This window comes from Pinus tabuliformis, chromosome 3_2 (assembly GCF_031772625.1).
Source record: "Pinus tabuliformis cultivar Carrire ecotype Pingquan chromosome 3_2, CPIR1, whole genome shotgun sequence".
Lineage (NCBI taxonomy): Eukaryota > Viridiplantae > Streptophyta > Pinopsida > Pinales > Pinaceae > Pinus > Pinus tabuliformis.
Window position 1 is genome coordinate 1,277,945,562 of NC_142302.1, and position 15,955 is coordinate 1,277,961,516.

At 38.3% G+C, this 15,955-nt stretch overlaps 1 protein-coding gene across 1 annotated transcript in view; it reads right to left on the reverse strand.

The window, feature by feature from the left end:
* The window catches only part of LOC149185410 (RNA polymerase II transcriptional coactivator KELP-like), a 102,476-nt gene that overhangs the window by 60,112 nt on the left and 26,409 nt on the right, over window positions 1-15,955 (reverse strand). The gene's annotated exons all lie outside the window — the stretch shown is intronic.

Here is a 15,955-nt window from a genome sequence, read left to right on the forward strand (position 1 = left end):
TTGCAGCAAGTATTAGTGGCAGAGAAAATGCATCTTCTTTTGACAAGCTTTGGGCTGCTTGCACACAAGAAGAATCAAGGCTCGTTTCCAGAGATAAGATTGTAAATCCAGCTGAAGACTCTCAAGCCTTTGCAGCCCACTCAAAGAGTAATAGAAGGCGGCCTAATTTTGGAATATTTCAAAGAAGTTCTGGAAGAAGACCTAATTCAAGACCTGCTCCAAGATATGCTCCAAGAAGGGAACCTGCTCCACAAAGAAGACCTCCTCCTCCCTCTCAAGATAGAAGAGATCTGACAAATTTTCAATGCTATCGTTGCCAAGCATATGGTCACTATCAAAATGATTGTCATCAAAGGAATCAAAGGAATGACTAACAAAGGAATAATGATGAAAGAGGAAACGGAAGCATCATGCTTCTGCAGCTGACCTTGATGAATCCTCACATCAGAGGAGGCCTATAAAGAAGGATTATGATGATGAATACTCATTTTATTCTACTTTTACAGGTTGTATTGCAGGTCATGATAAAATATGGTTGGTGGACAGTGGGGCCTCTAGGCACATGACTGGAAGTCGTGAGAACCTCTCTGAATTGGTTGAAAAGAAGATAGCTCGAAGAGTTGACCTTGGAGATAATGGCAAATACGAAGTCAAGGACATTGGTTCAACATCCTTCCAATTGGAATCAAGAGGTAATATATCGATTAACAATATTCTATATGTTCTTGGTTTGAAGAAGAATTTGTTGTCCATTTCATCTTTTGAAGACAAAGGATATAGAATCGTCGTTGTGGATGGACAAATTCTAGTATGGAAGAAGGACGCATCTTTTGAATCTGCTAAAGTCATTGGTGTACGAATTTGAGGCCTATATCGTCTCCTTGGTCACTCTATCCAAGCCCTATTACACAACATCACTGATCTTTGTGAGCTATGGCATCAAAGGTACGTTCATGTTCATTATAAAGCTTTATCTAAATTGAAATATTTTGTTAAAGGTGTACCTGAAATTAAGATTGAGCATGATGGAGTTTGCAAAGGATGTGCCCTTGGGAAGAATGTTAAAGGAAGATGTACTAGTAGTGATAGTAGATCCAAAGGAATCTTGGATCTTGTGCACTCTGATGTTTGTGGGCCTATGTCTAACAAGACCTTGGGTGGAAATTTGTATTATGTCTCTTTTATTGATGATTACTCTCGTAAGACATGGATTTATCTCTTGAAATCCAAGGATGAAGTATTTGAAAAGTTTAGAGAATTCAAGGCTTAGAATTGAAAATGTTATAGGAAGAAGGATCAAGACCTTAAGATCTGACAGTGGGGAAGAATATGTGTCCAAAGAATTGATTTCCTTCTACAGGGATGTTGGAATTAAGAGAGAATTGATAGTTCCCTACTATCCTCCAACAAATTGGGCATCTATTTTGAACAATTGTTTATGTTCAAAATAGATGCCCACAGCAAATAATGGATTACAAGACTCCTAAAGAAGTCTTCACAAATGAGAGAGCAAATGTTGAACACTTGAGAATATTTGGTTGTCCTGTTTATCTCCATGTGCCCAAGGAGAAAAGGACAAAGATGGAACCTTCAGGGAAGAAAGGACCTTTTGTTGGTTGCAGTGAAAATTCAAAGGCCTTTAGGGTCTAAGTTCCAAGACAATGTTCTATTGAAAGTTGAAGCATGTAGGGATGTTATATTTGATGAGGATGTTGCTTTCTGGAAGTCTGAGGGTTCACACTTCGACTCTGATGATAAGTTGCAGGTGGCCCCAAAGAATGTGGAATCAAAATCTAAAGAACCTGAACTGATGGAACAAGGTCGTCATGAAGAGTCATGATCATGAACTTGTTGACTCTGCAAGAGCCACTATACTTGAGACTAGAAAGTGACCTGCCTGGCTTGAAAGAACATTGAAGGAAGTCGAAGGACATGTTGCACCTCGTGGGACCTTCAGGGAAAGCATGAGGTCAAAAAAGTGTTATAGTTATGCAGCAATGATGTGCAAGATCATTGGATTTGAGCCATCCACATAGGAGGAAGCAGTTAAGCATCAAGTTTGGAAAGATGCAATGATTGAAGAGTACCAGTCTATATTGAAGAACGATGATTGGGAAATCATGCCAAGTCCTAAAGGGAAATTTGTTGTGTCTTCCAAATGAATCTACAAGATCAAACATGCAGTGAACGGAAGTGTTGAGAAGTACAAGGCAAGATTTGTGGCCCGAGGACTCTCCTAGAAAGAGGAAAAGGATTATGAAGACATGTTTTCTCTCGTTGCGAGGTATGCTTATATTAGATCTGTCATTGCTCTTGCTTCTATTGCAGGTTGGAAATTACATCAAATGGATGATGTCAAAACTGCTTTGCGAATGGAGTCATTGAAGAGGAAGTCTATATTGAGAAATTTCAAGGCTAAGGTCATGATAGAGAAACACATGTTTGCAAATTCAAAAAAGCCTTGTATGGGCTAAAGCAAGCTCCTCGCGCATGGTACTCCTGTATTGATGGCTATTTGTTAAGTCTTAGTTTCAAGAAAAGCAATGTTGATCCAAACTTGTACTTCAAATTTGTTGAAGGCAAGCCCTTCATTTTGTTGTTGTATGTAGATGATATGTTTCTAAAAAGGGTTGAAGTTTTGGTTGTCCAGTGTAAAAGGGAGTTGATTCCTGAATTTCAGATGAAGGATCTTGGTCTTATGCATTTGATTTGGGATTGGAAATTTGGCAAAAACTTCATGGAATTTTTGTTGGCCAAGGCAAGTACAATTAAGATCCTTCAAAGATTTGTCATTATGGATTTCAAGTCCATGGACACCCTTAAAGTGACGAATTTGAAGAAGATCTAGGACTGTGACTCTGATCTGATTGATCCCTCGACGTATCAAAAATTAATTGGCTCGTTGAACTATCTTATGAACACTAGGCCTTGTCAACAATTCCAAGAAGCAAGTATAAAGCAATGGATAAACTTTTTTTTATTCATTGTCATCATTGTAATCCCAAAATTCTTCTATTTCATTATAAAATGATTCTAGTATGATTATTAAGCCATGTAACAACACCTAGGTAAGCCTATGATTCTTATCAAAGGATTTCACTCTAGGGAGTTTTTTAACCTCCCTAATTATTTGTGTTTCTAGACAGAAATAATTAGCAAAGTTTTTCTCCTAAACATACCCCAAAGCTAGGGTGGAACTCGTTGATAAGGTCTTAGATGAGTCCTAGAGTTATCAAGTCTATGTAATTTTATCATACTAGATCATGTGTCTTGAGTCGCAGAATTTGGTTGAGTCTTAAGGGGTATGTGTCAATTGAAAAATTCCCATTCTATTTTATTTGTAAAATCTCGTTGTAAATGTGTCTAGAAATATTTTTGGTGAATGGTTCCTCCTAATTAGAGCACAATTACCAAAATATTTTTTTAGACCCACCTAGAGGGTGGAAAAATATGTGTAATCCCCTCGAGTCTATTATTTAATTTTCTAGCAAAAATAAAAATAAAATAGCCAAAAAAATTGTCAAAAAAAAAATGAGAGGAAAAATCAATTACTCTCCAAGTGGAAAAATTATCAAAAAACTATTGAGGTTGTTTTTCAAAGGGAAAAATTCAAGTCAAAATCAAAAGCCTCATTTCCAAGGCAAGATGGCCCAATCAAGAAATTTGTTGGACCCAAGAAGACTATTTTCCCAGCAAATCGAATTTTTTAGACCAAGCAGTTAATTATTTTGCACAAGTAACGACAATTCTATTTTTGAAGATTCTCCAAAGGACCAGATGCACCTAGAAGTTTGAATTTCTCAAGGGGTTGAAATTTTTGGAGATTTGTGCAACACTTATCAAGGGATAAAATTATTTTGGCATGGATCAAGCCTTGGATCAAGTCAAACTAGTCGTTTTTCCACTTGGAGGGGTCTAGAACTCTCATTTTTTCTATATAAGGAAGTCTAAGGCTCCTCATTTGAATTAGGATCTGATGTACCGAGCTGAGCTTTGTTGGATATTTTTCTGGAATAAAATCAAAAGTCTTTGGGGTTTCAATTCAAGGTGTCTCTCTCTCAATAACTTATGGTATGTGTTGAATGTTTTTTATAAGTGTTTTGTACTGAAGATTGTTATTTCATTGTCAGTGGTTGGATTATCTATTTGCAAAGGTATCTTGCATTAGGTATTGGGCTAGAGTAAACACTCTAAATCTAGTAGATCTAGCAAGTATCTCTAGATCTCTAGGTTTCTTGTGTGAATCGAACCCCTATGATCTAACAATCTATCTTGAGTGTGGAGATCTTCAAGTGATTCAGCCCTTGGGCAACCCCCAAGTACATAGACTTTGAGGAGACTACGTCTTGTTTGGCTTCTCGGCTTATCTAACGATTTATGGTGCAAGGTTTTGGCCAGTGCGTTAATTAGAAATTATTTATTTCACTTATTTTCTAAATCTACTTGTGCTATAAAGGTTTATCTGCTTAATAGAGCTAATATTTTCTTGTAAATATTGTGAATAATTTGTGAATAAATCTACTAACCCTTGTATTTTAATTGTTCATTGTGTACATAATTTTTGGGGTTTTATTTTCAAATTTTTTAGATCTTGGGATTGGCTCTATTTATCTAACTTGCAGGTGCCATAGCTTAAGGATTTAAGGATTCAAGAATTCACCTAGCCTAGACAACTAGGGTTTTTAGTCACTTGAGGAGGAGCCATCCAGCCTTTGGGAAGAAATCGTTCACCCTTTGAGGGTGGATCTAGCCTCTAGAGGCCCCAGTCCACAATACATAGGTCGTCAAACTTCAACATCCAACGCTTTTCTAGAGGTCACTAGCCCTGCAGGGCTAAATTCACAGAGAAATCAACATTTCTTGGCAAAGATTTCTCATCTATGGGTTCTGCAAGCAAATTACTTGGATATAATCATATTTTGTGGCTAATATTTGATTTTGTGGCTCATCGAAGGTAGCCGCAAGGATTGTTGAGCTTACTAGGCCTAGTTGCAGGCCTAATAGGCCTCTTCTAGCCTAGTCGCAGGCCTAAGAGGGCCTAAGAACCCTAGCCGCACCCCTTATTAGTTTGCTAATCTCATCAATGTTGATTTTTGGCACCAACATTTTGTGATTGCAAGTGTGTTTGAAGGGATTTTGGGCTCAAAATAATTTTGGAGGGCTTAATATTGACATCTTGGCTTGGCCACAGCCCTAGGAGGCTTCTCTAGCCCTAGTTGCAAGGGTTTGGAGGCTTGATCTCATTATTTCATCGGCTAATTTTGTGGTTACAGGTGTTTGGAGGCGCTACATTGCACCTTTGAAGCCTATACATTGCTCTTTGGTCACTCAACTTGGTATATCAATCATTCAAAGAAAGTTGCAAGGCTTTGTGGGTTTGCATGAGCCTTTCACCTATCCTTGGTTGACTGTCATAACCACATTCAGATTTGAATTAAAACATACAGTCACATAATTGCTCAATAATCTAAATATAAATAGCCTAAGACACCTAAAGAACATCACACATTAACTAACAAAGGCTTAATAATTGTTCTAGCTCGTGTGCTCTATCACTAATTTCATGATGATAGTTAGCTGATTTACATCTCTTCAGAGGTCTGACTTCAAAGTTGTGGTGGTATCTTCATGTTCTAGCATAATCTTCTGGACATTTAGAGAGATTTTTAGGGCATTGGCTCTTCTATATTTGCATTTGAAACTTGCATTGATCATCCAATTGACTGTCATCTATTAGTAGATAAGCTATAACAGTCTAACATTTTGTTGGCAGTGGCATACTTGAGGGAATTAACAATCATAATTGGTTTATCTCTTGACTTGAGGATAGCTTGTCTCATCACTAACCCTTTGTCTCATTTGCATCTCATTTTGCATGATTAGACCTCATCTTTTCATAAGTATTGTTTGCATAAGAAGTCTTTTGTTGCATTTCACTTACTAATATCATTGTTGGCAATCTCATCTTGTTGCTTGTTGTTCATTGGTTCTAAATTGCAAATCTAATAATTGAAGAAAAGCTTCTAATAAACATTCATAAGAGATAAGAAGATATTGCTTTCATTGCCATTCTTATTGTGCTCTAAGTTTCTCTTGTTCCTAATTGTTACATTATAAATAAGAGGAATTCTAATAAACAGTGACACAATAAAATCATCTTAAATGACTTTCCTTCATTGAATATCATTGAAGTGCTTCACAAGTTGTTATTGGCATTCTTGTAATATTGTGCTTTAAGGTTAATATTTGAATAATCTTGATTACAAATGGTTTGACATTGTCATATTGGAGCATTTTACGTATTTTTAATCTCATTAAAGCAATATAACTTCATTTGCATCTTCATCCTAGGTAGAATTGCATACTTAAAATTTACCTCCAAGCATAAGCTTGGTTGATACATATTTAGGGCCACCTTCACTCTTGATTTGCGATGCTTGACCCTTGCACTGAGGTTAAAACAGGTGACCTTGCAATTCTCTTGTGGGCAATCCCTTGTAAGAACGAAGGCATCTGGGTCGTTAGAACTCCAGGGGAGGTATCGTTAATGAGGCTTTAGCCTCCTTCCCGTGGACTTCTTTCTACAACCCTTTGTGAGACTAGCTTCAAAATAATTAAGGTGAAGGCTCTCACTTAGAATAGGCATCTAATTAAAAATAACCAAGATCTTGCATCTCACCTTAGATTAGATCTTGCATTTCATCTAGGATAGATTTTGCATCTCACCATTGAAGCAATTGTTCATCCAGTAACTTGACATATTGATCTTTGTTGTGCAAGTAATTAATCTTGAGGCACTGGTCTGTCATTTATATCTTAAGAATTTAAATAGTTGTGCTTAATAATTCTACTTGTCACATTATTTTACTTCAAGTTGCTAGGATATTCAATTGTATCTTCTGAACTTGTTGGTTTTCCAACGAGTTTCTCATCATTCCATCTACAGGGACTACCGCCCTTAGCCTGCATTGAGGAGATAACTTAAACGGAGTGGGTAGGAATCAGAGTGGCAGCCCCTGCCTTGAGTGTTGTCGCATTGGTTATACAATTCGGGCAACAACAGGCCTAACATTTGTTATGTTGTGAACATATTGAGCCAATTCTTGGTTGAGTCCCGAAATGTGCATTGGGTTGCAACTAAACATATACTGAGATATTTGAGTGGTTCCGTTGATTATGGTCATATGCTTTTAATGGAGAATGGCAGTTGTATGGTTTCACTGATGTTGATTGGGTTGGAAGCTCTAATGATAGAAAGAGCACTTCTAGATTTTGTTTTATTGATTATGGTCATATGCTTCTAAAGGAGAATGCCAGTTGCATGGTTTCACTGATGTTGATTGGGCCGAAAGCTCTAATGATAGAAAGAACACTTCAAGATTATGTTTTAGCCTAGGCTCTGTTATGATTTCATGGTCAAGTAGAAAGCAAACTTTTGTTGCTCTTAGTATGGCTAAACTAGAGTATATAGTTGCATGTTCAACCTGTTGTGAAGTTGTGTGGCTTCAAAAGTTGTTTGTTGGTTTGTTTGATCAAGTGTTAGAATTGACCATTATATATTATGATAATCAAAGTTGTGTGAAGCTTTCTGAGAACCCAATGTTTCATGACAGGTCGAAGCACACTAAGATCAAGTATCATAACATCTGGAATATTGTCTAGGGGGGAGTTGTGAGGCTCAAGTATGTTCCTACCAAGGTTCAGGAGCGAATCAGGGAGCAAATTTTTATATAATATATATTTTTTTATATTTTGATGCATATATGTCAACAAAACCATGTAGAATGATGAATTAGATATAAAATGCATAAAAACATAGATTGAAACTTATAATATCAATCATCAAGAAGTTACAATCTTCATCAACCACGTCCACAAGTTAGTAACATACAACATATTGAGTCTCATGATTTATCAATCTTAAAGTTTTAAGCTTTCAAAATTCAATATATAACATTTATCATCATTGATCACCAAAGTTGTACTTGTAAGCTAAGTGTAACCATTACAACAAAGAATATCTAACATGAAATGAAATGAAACAACTTTCAACTTTCACGAAGCATCATATGCATAATTCATTACCAATGAGTTATCATTGCCGACTTCAAACTTCAAACTTAAATTGTCATATATTGTTTACAAAAAATATCATAATAAATATGAAATAGTTAACAATTATAGATACTACTAGAAACTAGAAAAGACAAGTAAATCTATTATCTACTGCTTCCTCTTGCCGCCATGAGAAATGTCTAATTTTTTAGCAAGTCATGGTGGTCTTCTAGGAGTCTCCTCCCGCATAGTCGCACGACCAAAACCAAAAGGCACATGCCCTCCACGTGAGTATGTAGATGGAGGCAGCAGTAGCAAAGGAACAATAGTTGGAACTCAAGCACTAGCACTGCTACTGGATGGTGGGGGTGGCATGGTTGTTGTTGCATCATCATCATCTCTCAAAAGTTCTGCTTCCAATTCTTCAAGATGTATAGTGCCATCCTCCAAATTATTATCCTCTGGGTTGTTGTCCCAAATTTTATATGTTGGATCCTCATAAGCCCGATCACAATAATGACTCAACAACTGTAAAAATTTCTGTTTTCCCACCCCGGTTTTTAGTTTCACCTTATTTCTCCCATGTAGTTAAATGCCCATTCCCATAACCATACATTTAACAGACTGAAAAAAATAAATATTGCTGAAAACACAAATTCTGGAAATTTTTCAGAATGCTGGAAATTGCAGAAATAAAAATCAGCAATTAAAAACAGCCATTAAAACACATTAAAACACTGATATTTTTTGTCAACTTGACCCTGGAAAAACCCCCTACAACTCTTGGGGAAAACCAGTTTGAGAGCTCTTCTTTATTTCTGAAAATTGTCTTTTTACAGCGAGAATTATTCAGCAAAAACAGCAAGCAAATTTACAACTTATCTCATTTCCCGTGCCTCACAGCAATCTGGAAATTATAGCAAACAGGACAGTAATAAATGCTGTACGACCTCCGTTTTGTGTGCAGAAAAATCAGCAAACTGCTCCTCGATTTTTGTGCAAAAATCTGTCTTTCACTATGTGCTGAATCAGCTGTACAAATCTGCTCAACTGCTGCCTTGGAATGTGTGCCAAGCTGCTGTCTCCTTCTCCTCCCTGCTCAGAAATCTCTCTTGCTCTCTTGCTCTCCTTCTCCCAATCTGCTCATGAAAGAATGAATGACATTTTCCTCCTTTTCCTCCTTTAATATAACTCCAAGTGACTTTTGGGTGATCTCTAAATCCAATGGCTGAAATAGATTTAGATCAATGGTTGAAATTAAATTCTCATTTAAATCTCACTTTCTATTTTTTAATTCACTCCATTTTAATAAAGACCCACTTAGTCATTTATTTCCAAAGTCACTTTTCTTTTCTAATTTTTCATTGACTTTATAAAAGTCACTTTAAAATTAGACTTAATAACTTTATTACTTAAAGTCACTTTTAAATTAGATTTAACTTTATAAAATTATAAAGTCACTTTAGGAGAAAAATTAAATTCTTTTGGACACTTTTCCCTAGGCCAAAGATCAAAGCCTAAGGGAACCACCTGTCCTCCGGTACCAAATTTCAACAACAACCTCAAGTTGTAGTGCACATAAACCAAGCTTTCTGCTTGGTTTTCATTGAGTCTGTTTCTTCTCACATTATGGATGAAGTTGTAAGTGCTTCAACACCTCTCTACAAAAGAAGTATTTACAACCTGTGAGAGAACTTTTTTTGCCAATTTTGGAAAAAGTCACTTGCCACCATATGCTTCCCACCATGTGCGAGCATCAAATTTGTCTCTATCTTCCATTGCATGCAAAGAACCAAACAAACCAGTGCAACTGAAGTATCTGCCTAATTCAAGACGCAGATTAGCACACTCCTTGTCAGGGACCAACTTGTCTAATGCTTCCATATATCCTTTAGATACATTTGGATCTATATGGGGTTTGATCCTAACCGCACCCCCAGGTGCAGGTTGGCCCAACCAAGATGGAGAGTAGTAATTTGGCATAAGAATATACGGCAAGGCATGTAGTGGAACATTAAGTTTATTCCACCATGCACCCACACTATTGTGAATTATTGTATACAAGTGTGGATCATTTTCCTGAACAATATCTTTTATTTGCCCCAACTTGCTATCCATCTGCTCATACACCTCCCCAATCATTGTTTTATCTATATCTGCAAAACGAATCATGCAATAAATGGGCTTGGTGAATTGCAAAACTTTCCTCACGCGTGCCCAAAACAGACCATCAAGAGTGGTCTCCTCCATTTGTTCAAAACCTTGCTTGTCAACTGCATTTGGAGCCCTGTCCTTTAATACCTGCCATTGTTGACTTGATACCATGCTAGCCAATGACTCCCTTACCTTCAAAAGGCGCCTAAAGGTGAGGTAATAGCTAGCAAATATAGTCTTCGCAATCTTCAACAACTCAAAAGCCCATGGGTATTGCTATGATTTGTAATAAATTTTATTAGTTTTTGCCTCTTTTGTACAAATCACCAATCCATTTGTATTGATGGTTTTTGTTCTTAATAATATCATGCATCAAAAGGTTCATTGTGTGAACAAAACACCCAAACGAAAATATGTTGGGGTATCTATCTTCAATAATTGCTCTTGTTGCCTTACAATTAGCAGCATTATCAGTGATGACTTTGATGACATTGTATAGCCCAATACGTTCAATTGTTTCGAGTAATGGTTCCGCAATGTTGATGGCGGTCTTGAACTTTTCTGAGTAATAATATGTTGAAAGGAAGATTGCACCATTAACAAACACAACAAGAACACTTATCAATGGCTTTCCTTTTAAACTTGTCCATCCATCAGATACAATAGACACCCCATGCTCATTCCAAGAATTTGTCATTTTACTCAAAGAATGTGTTATTTTTGTTTTTTCATGATCAAGTCCAACGTTTCTAGCCTTGTCATACCCAGGGCTCTTGCATCCTTTGGGGGGCATCATATATGCAAAAACCATTTCATGCCAATAAGGTGAGCGAAGAACATTGAATGGTATCCCACATACATAGAGAAACCGGTAAATTTTTTAATCCGCATCATTCCTACACCCTTCGTCAAGGAAATTTGATATGGTTCTACACCTTAAAGAGATGTTTGTTCCTATGCCTCCATATCCACTACCATGGGAGGATGTTGATGAAGTTCTTTGTGCATGTGAATGTGAGCTATGTTCAAAGAAACCCTTTGATTTTTTAGATCTATATTGGGCTTCCTCCTCTTCCCTTCTATATTTGGCTCTATGTTGTTAACACACTTACACAAGCTCTGATTCATATTTGTTTATCTCGATCCCATCGTCTTTTCCCACAAAGGTGCCTTTTGGCACGGGTGTATGAACCAGTGTTGTGAAAAGCGCGATCGGGATTAAATCGGCGCGGGGAAAGAATCGGAAAAATCAGGAAAAAATCATTAAAAAATCGGGGAAAAATCGGGGGAAAAATCGTTTGGTACAAAAATATTCAATTTTTTTCAATTTTTTTAATATCTAAACCATCTACAACATAAAATAAATACATTGACACATAAATATGATAAAAAAAACTAATATATAAGATGTTTAATATCATTTCTAGCGCTAAAATCACACATAACATTGAATCATGTCCTGAATAGTAAGTTCTGACTCCTAAGTCCCAACTCAGCCTCAAAATATCAACAAAAAATATGATAATGTATCTCATCATGTCATAATGTCATATACAATAAAATAAAAGTCTAATCCTATTGATTTCCTCTGCCCCTCTTGCGAGAAAATGCCACAACTTTCCCTTTCCCTCTAGATGTAAACGCTGGTGCCTGTGCTGGTGGAGATGGCAGTGGAGTCTGATGTGCTCTAGAAGCTGAAGAACTAGAAGTAGGAGCTATAGGAGGTAGACCACGTCCTCTACTGGTGGCAGGGGTAGCCCAGGCAGGTGGTATCACCTAGAAACATTACAATCTCCTAATCCTGAAATCCTGAAAAACTGATAAGTCTGCTGGATTTTAATGAAATCTAAAATTCTACTTTCTCCATATGAAATCCAATGAGGCTGGAACCACTCTCAAACATCCCGAGTCATTTCATGGTAATGTTAAAAATTTAAGTAAAAGGATGAAAATGAAGATTAAGGAGAATGTCACTTTTACTTAAGGCCCAGACTTGATCCCTCCGCGTGCGCCACTGTCCAAATGAGCAACTGAAAAACCAAAAAAAAGTTTATAAAATCGTGTTGCTCCGACCCCACACGATTTCTTCAGTAAAAATCGCGATTTTTTCAATAAAAATAGGCAAAAAAAAAAAAAGTAGGCGATTTTTTCGTATAAAAATCGCGATTTGATCAGCAAGCTGAAAAAATCGCGATTTTCACAACACCGGTGTGAACATGTGTAAGTGTTTTTGCAATGGGGGCATGTAAATTTAGTGGTTCCACCCCCTTCCCCTACTTCAGGCCTAGAAACATATTTCCACAATGGGGTTTGGTCTTGTTTAGTTTTTGTGCCCTCATCATCTCCACTCTCTTCCTCCTCACCAAGGTACTCCTCTCCAGGGTTTTCATCAAATCCACTATAACCCACTTCTTCATCCTCTTCATCATGATCAACCCTCCTTCTACTCTCCAACACCATAATAACAAAAAAAAGAACCAACAACAAGAGAATGTCAAGCCATATAACCATGATGTTTGAAGTATTGACTTTGCAAAAAATGGAGGAATGGGAATGGGAATGGGAAAGAGAGAAGAGAACATTTTTATTTAGCAAAGAACATATAAAAAAACAAAAATTCTACATTAGAGTGTAGATCCTACCTCTTTGGCCTTCAATCCCAAGCTCCAATCTCCCTTGCAAGCTCCTCAAGCTCCTTCAATCTCCCTCCTCAACTCAAGCTCCAAGCTCCTCTCTCTTGCTCTCTCCAAGCTCCAAGCTCTCTCTTGCTCCCTCCCTTCCATCCTCATCTACTGCCCTCCCTCCGCGTCTGTCACGCGGGTTAGAGAGTAAAAGTAAAGGAGGGAGCAGTCGGGCGCGATTGCTCCCCGACCGCTCCTTCCTTTAATTTTTTGCTCCCAGAGTGAAAAATTGTGGTCAAGGAGCGATCGATCTCTAAATCGCTCCCTATCTACCCCCGAGCAGAGTGGGATTCGGGAGCGGTTTTGAGAGAGGGGGACAGGCGCTCCCCCACAACCCTGGTCCCTACTAATGAGCAAATAGTTGATGTTTTGACAAAGCCATTGTCCCAAATAAAGTTTGCTTATTTCAGAGAACAACTTGGAGTTGTTGAGAACCCCTCTCTGAGAGAAAGGGAACATTGATTGTACAGCATCAAATGATTGATAATCTTCCTTGGGTTGCAACTGAGAGACAAATGGATTGGTCGGGAATATTGTCACACCCTTAGGTCAATTTACTGAGAGATCGTGAGTTTGGTTAGGGAGCTTGGTTTTGAGGCATACAATGATCCCTTGGGTCATGATCACTAAGAGACTAGTTGGTCGAGGACACTGATTTTGTGATCTCTCCCTTAGGAGTGGCTCATTCTCTAACATCAAATAGTAGAGGTTGGGAACTGCATCACTCTTTACGAATCCCATCTGCTACAAGTAGCTGCCAATCTGACCATAACATGCCATGGCAACATGCTTGTGCCCGTATAAGGCTATCTTCAACCTGCACACATGTGTGCCCCTCTCATGTGTCTCGAAGCCCTCTGGTTGTTCTATATATACCTCTTCCTTTATCACCCCATTCAAAAAGGTTATCTTGACGTCCATCTAGTGAATCTACCATCCCATCTGCGTTGTTAGGGACATAATCGACAAGATAGAAGTATATTTGGTAACTGGGGCAAGGGTCTCCTCATAATCTATACCTTCCTTCTACACATTACCCCTTTGCCACAAACCTAGCCTTGTACTTCTCCACGCTACCATCTGCAATGTACCTTATCTTATATAGATCCATCGAAAGCTCACAACTGACCTATCCATAGGCCTCGGCACTAACTCCCAAACATCATTTGTCATGATAGAGCTATACTCTTCTACCATTACATCCACCCACACCTGATGTTATGCAACCTCCTGATAGTTAGAATGTTCTTCAACCTGTGCCACCAATGCTCGGTACCTGTCTAGTTGTCTGCGTTCTCTCTTGTTTCTCCTTAAAGCTCCAATGAACTCTGCATTTCTCAATGTCTGACGAACTTCCCTACCGATTCGACCACTAGTGGTGGGAGGATCAACCAGCTCCTCATCTTGCCTATGATGCTTCATCTGCTGCAAACTCACTAGATCTCCTACACCTAAGGATGTGTTGGTACTGGTAACTGTACTAGATCCCTATGACTGACCTTACGGAGGTCCTACTGATTACCCATGTTGTTGGACCAATGGAGCTTTTGTTGGCTCATTCTAATCACCTACTGGCATCTCGCAAGATTCTTGAAGGCCCTGTCCTCCATAAACTTCACGCCCCGTCTCACAATAATATTCTTGTTGTTATGAAAATAGATCATGTATGCCTTAGAGATTTCGCTATACTTAACGAAACAAACACTTTTTGCAATCTGATCCAACTTGGTACACTTATCATCTGGTACATGGCAATAAGTTATGCTGCCAAAGATCCTGAAGTGACTAACTCCTAGCTTCGTCCATAAGAAGACTTCTTCTGGTGTTATCTTCCCCAATGCCCTGTGAGGAACCCTGTTATGAATATACGGGGTCATGCTACATGCCTATGCCCATAAGAACCTCGACAAATCTTGGTCATATAACAGCGCCTTTGCATCCCCAACTATAGATTTGTTCTTCCTTTGCACAAAAACCTGTGAAGTCACTATTTGTGTACTCACCTTTGTTATCTAAATGAAGCACCTTGAGCCTTTTCCCTGTCGCATTCTCCACTAGAGCCTTAAACTCCATGAAGTGATCGAACTTCGAAGACATTATCCTTGGTCTTCATAAAATAGATCTAAGTTTTCCCGGAATGATCATCAATGAAGGTGATGAAGTGTTCATACCCTACAAGAGATTTACTGGAGATAGGACCACAAATGTCCGAGTGTATAAGCTGTAACACACCATCTGATTTGCTGCCACTTCTTGGGAATGTTGCCTTAGCATATTTCCCAAGCACACACCCTTTGCACACATCATCATGTTCCATGCCTAATTTTGGAACACCTATTATTGTCTCCCTGAGCATTCTAAGTGCTCCATGATGTAAATGTCCCATCCTCCTATGCCATACTCATTCAAGTCTCTCCCACTGTCCCACTGTCACTACCATTGCTCACTAGTTCCATTTGAGTGTCCTACAACTTGTACAATTTGTTGCCTCGTACCCCATTCTATTTCACCTTCTTCAAGTTTTGGTGTTTAATAAACACCTTCCCTACAAAGTGGACATCATATCCCTTATCCTGTAACTAAGATACTGAAAGTAGGTTCATACCCAATCTTGGCACATGCAATACATCTGTAACGCTAGTGCTTGCTCCTGACTCTCTAAATGTCAATGGTACCTCTCGCAAGTGTAGTGCATTTAGTCTTGTTTCCCATTGTTATCCAGAAGTCCCTCTCCTCCTCATTGTAGCTGGAGAAATATTCTCTAACTCCTATCATGTGAGTTGACGCTCCACTATCTATATACCAGACTCCCTATGAAGCTGAGTTGGTTAAGCAAGCAAATTTGTCCTCCAATCTGGAAGACAATTTTGTAGCCCCCTGAATATCAAATTTTTCCATGGGCATACTGGAGAATTCTAGAAAATTTATTGAAGACATCCTAAGTATAATTTCATGTGCTTTTCTCTTCCACCCAGCATTGATTTGCTATTGCAAACTTCAAGATCACTACTACCAAATATGCTCAACGAACTCTCTGATCTACTCACCAAAAATGCTCCCCAACT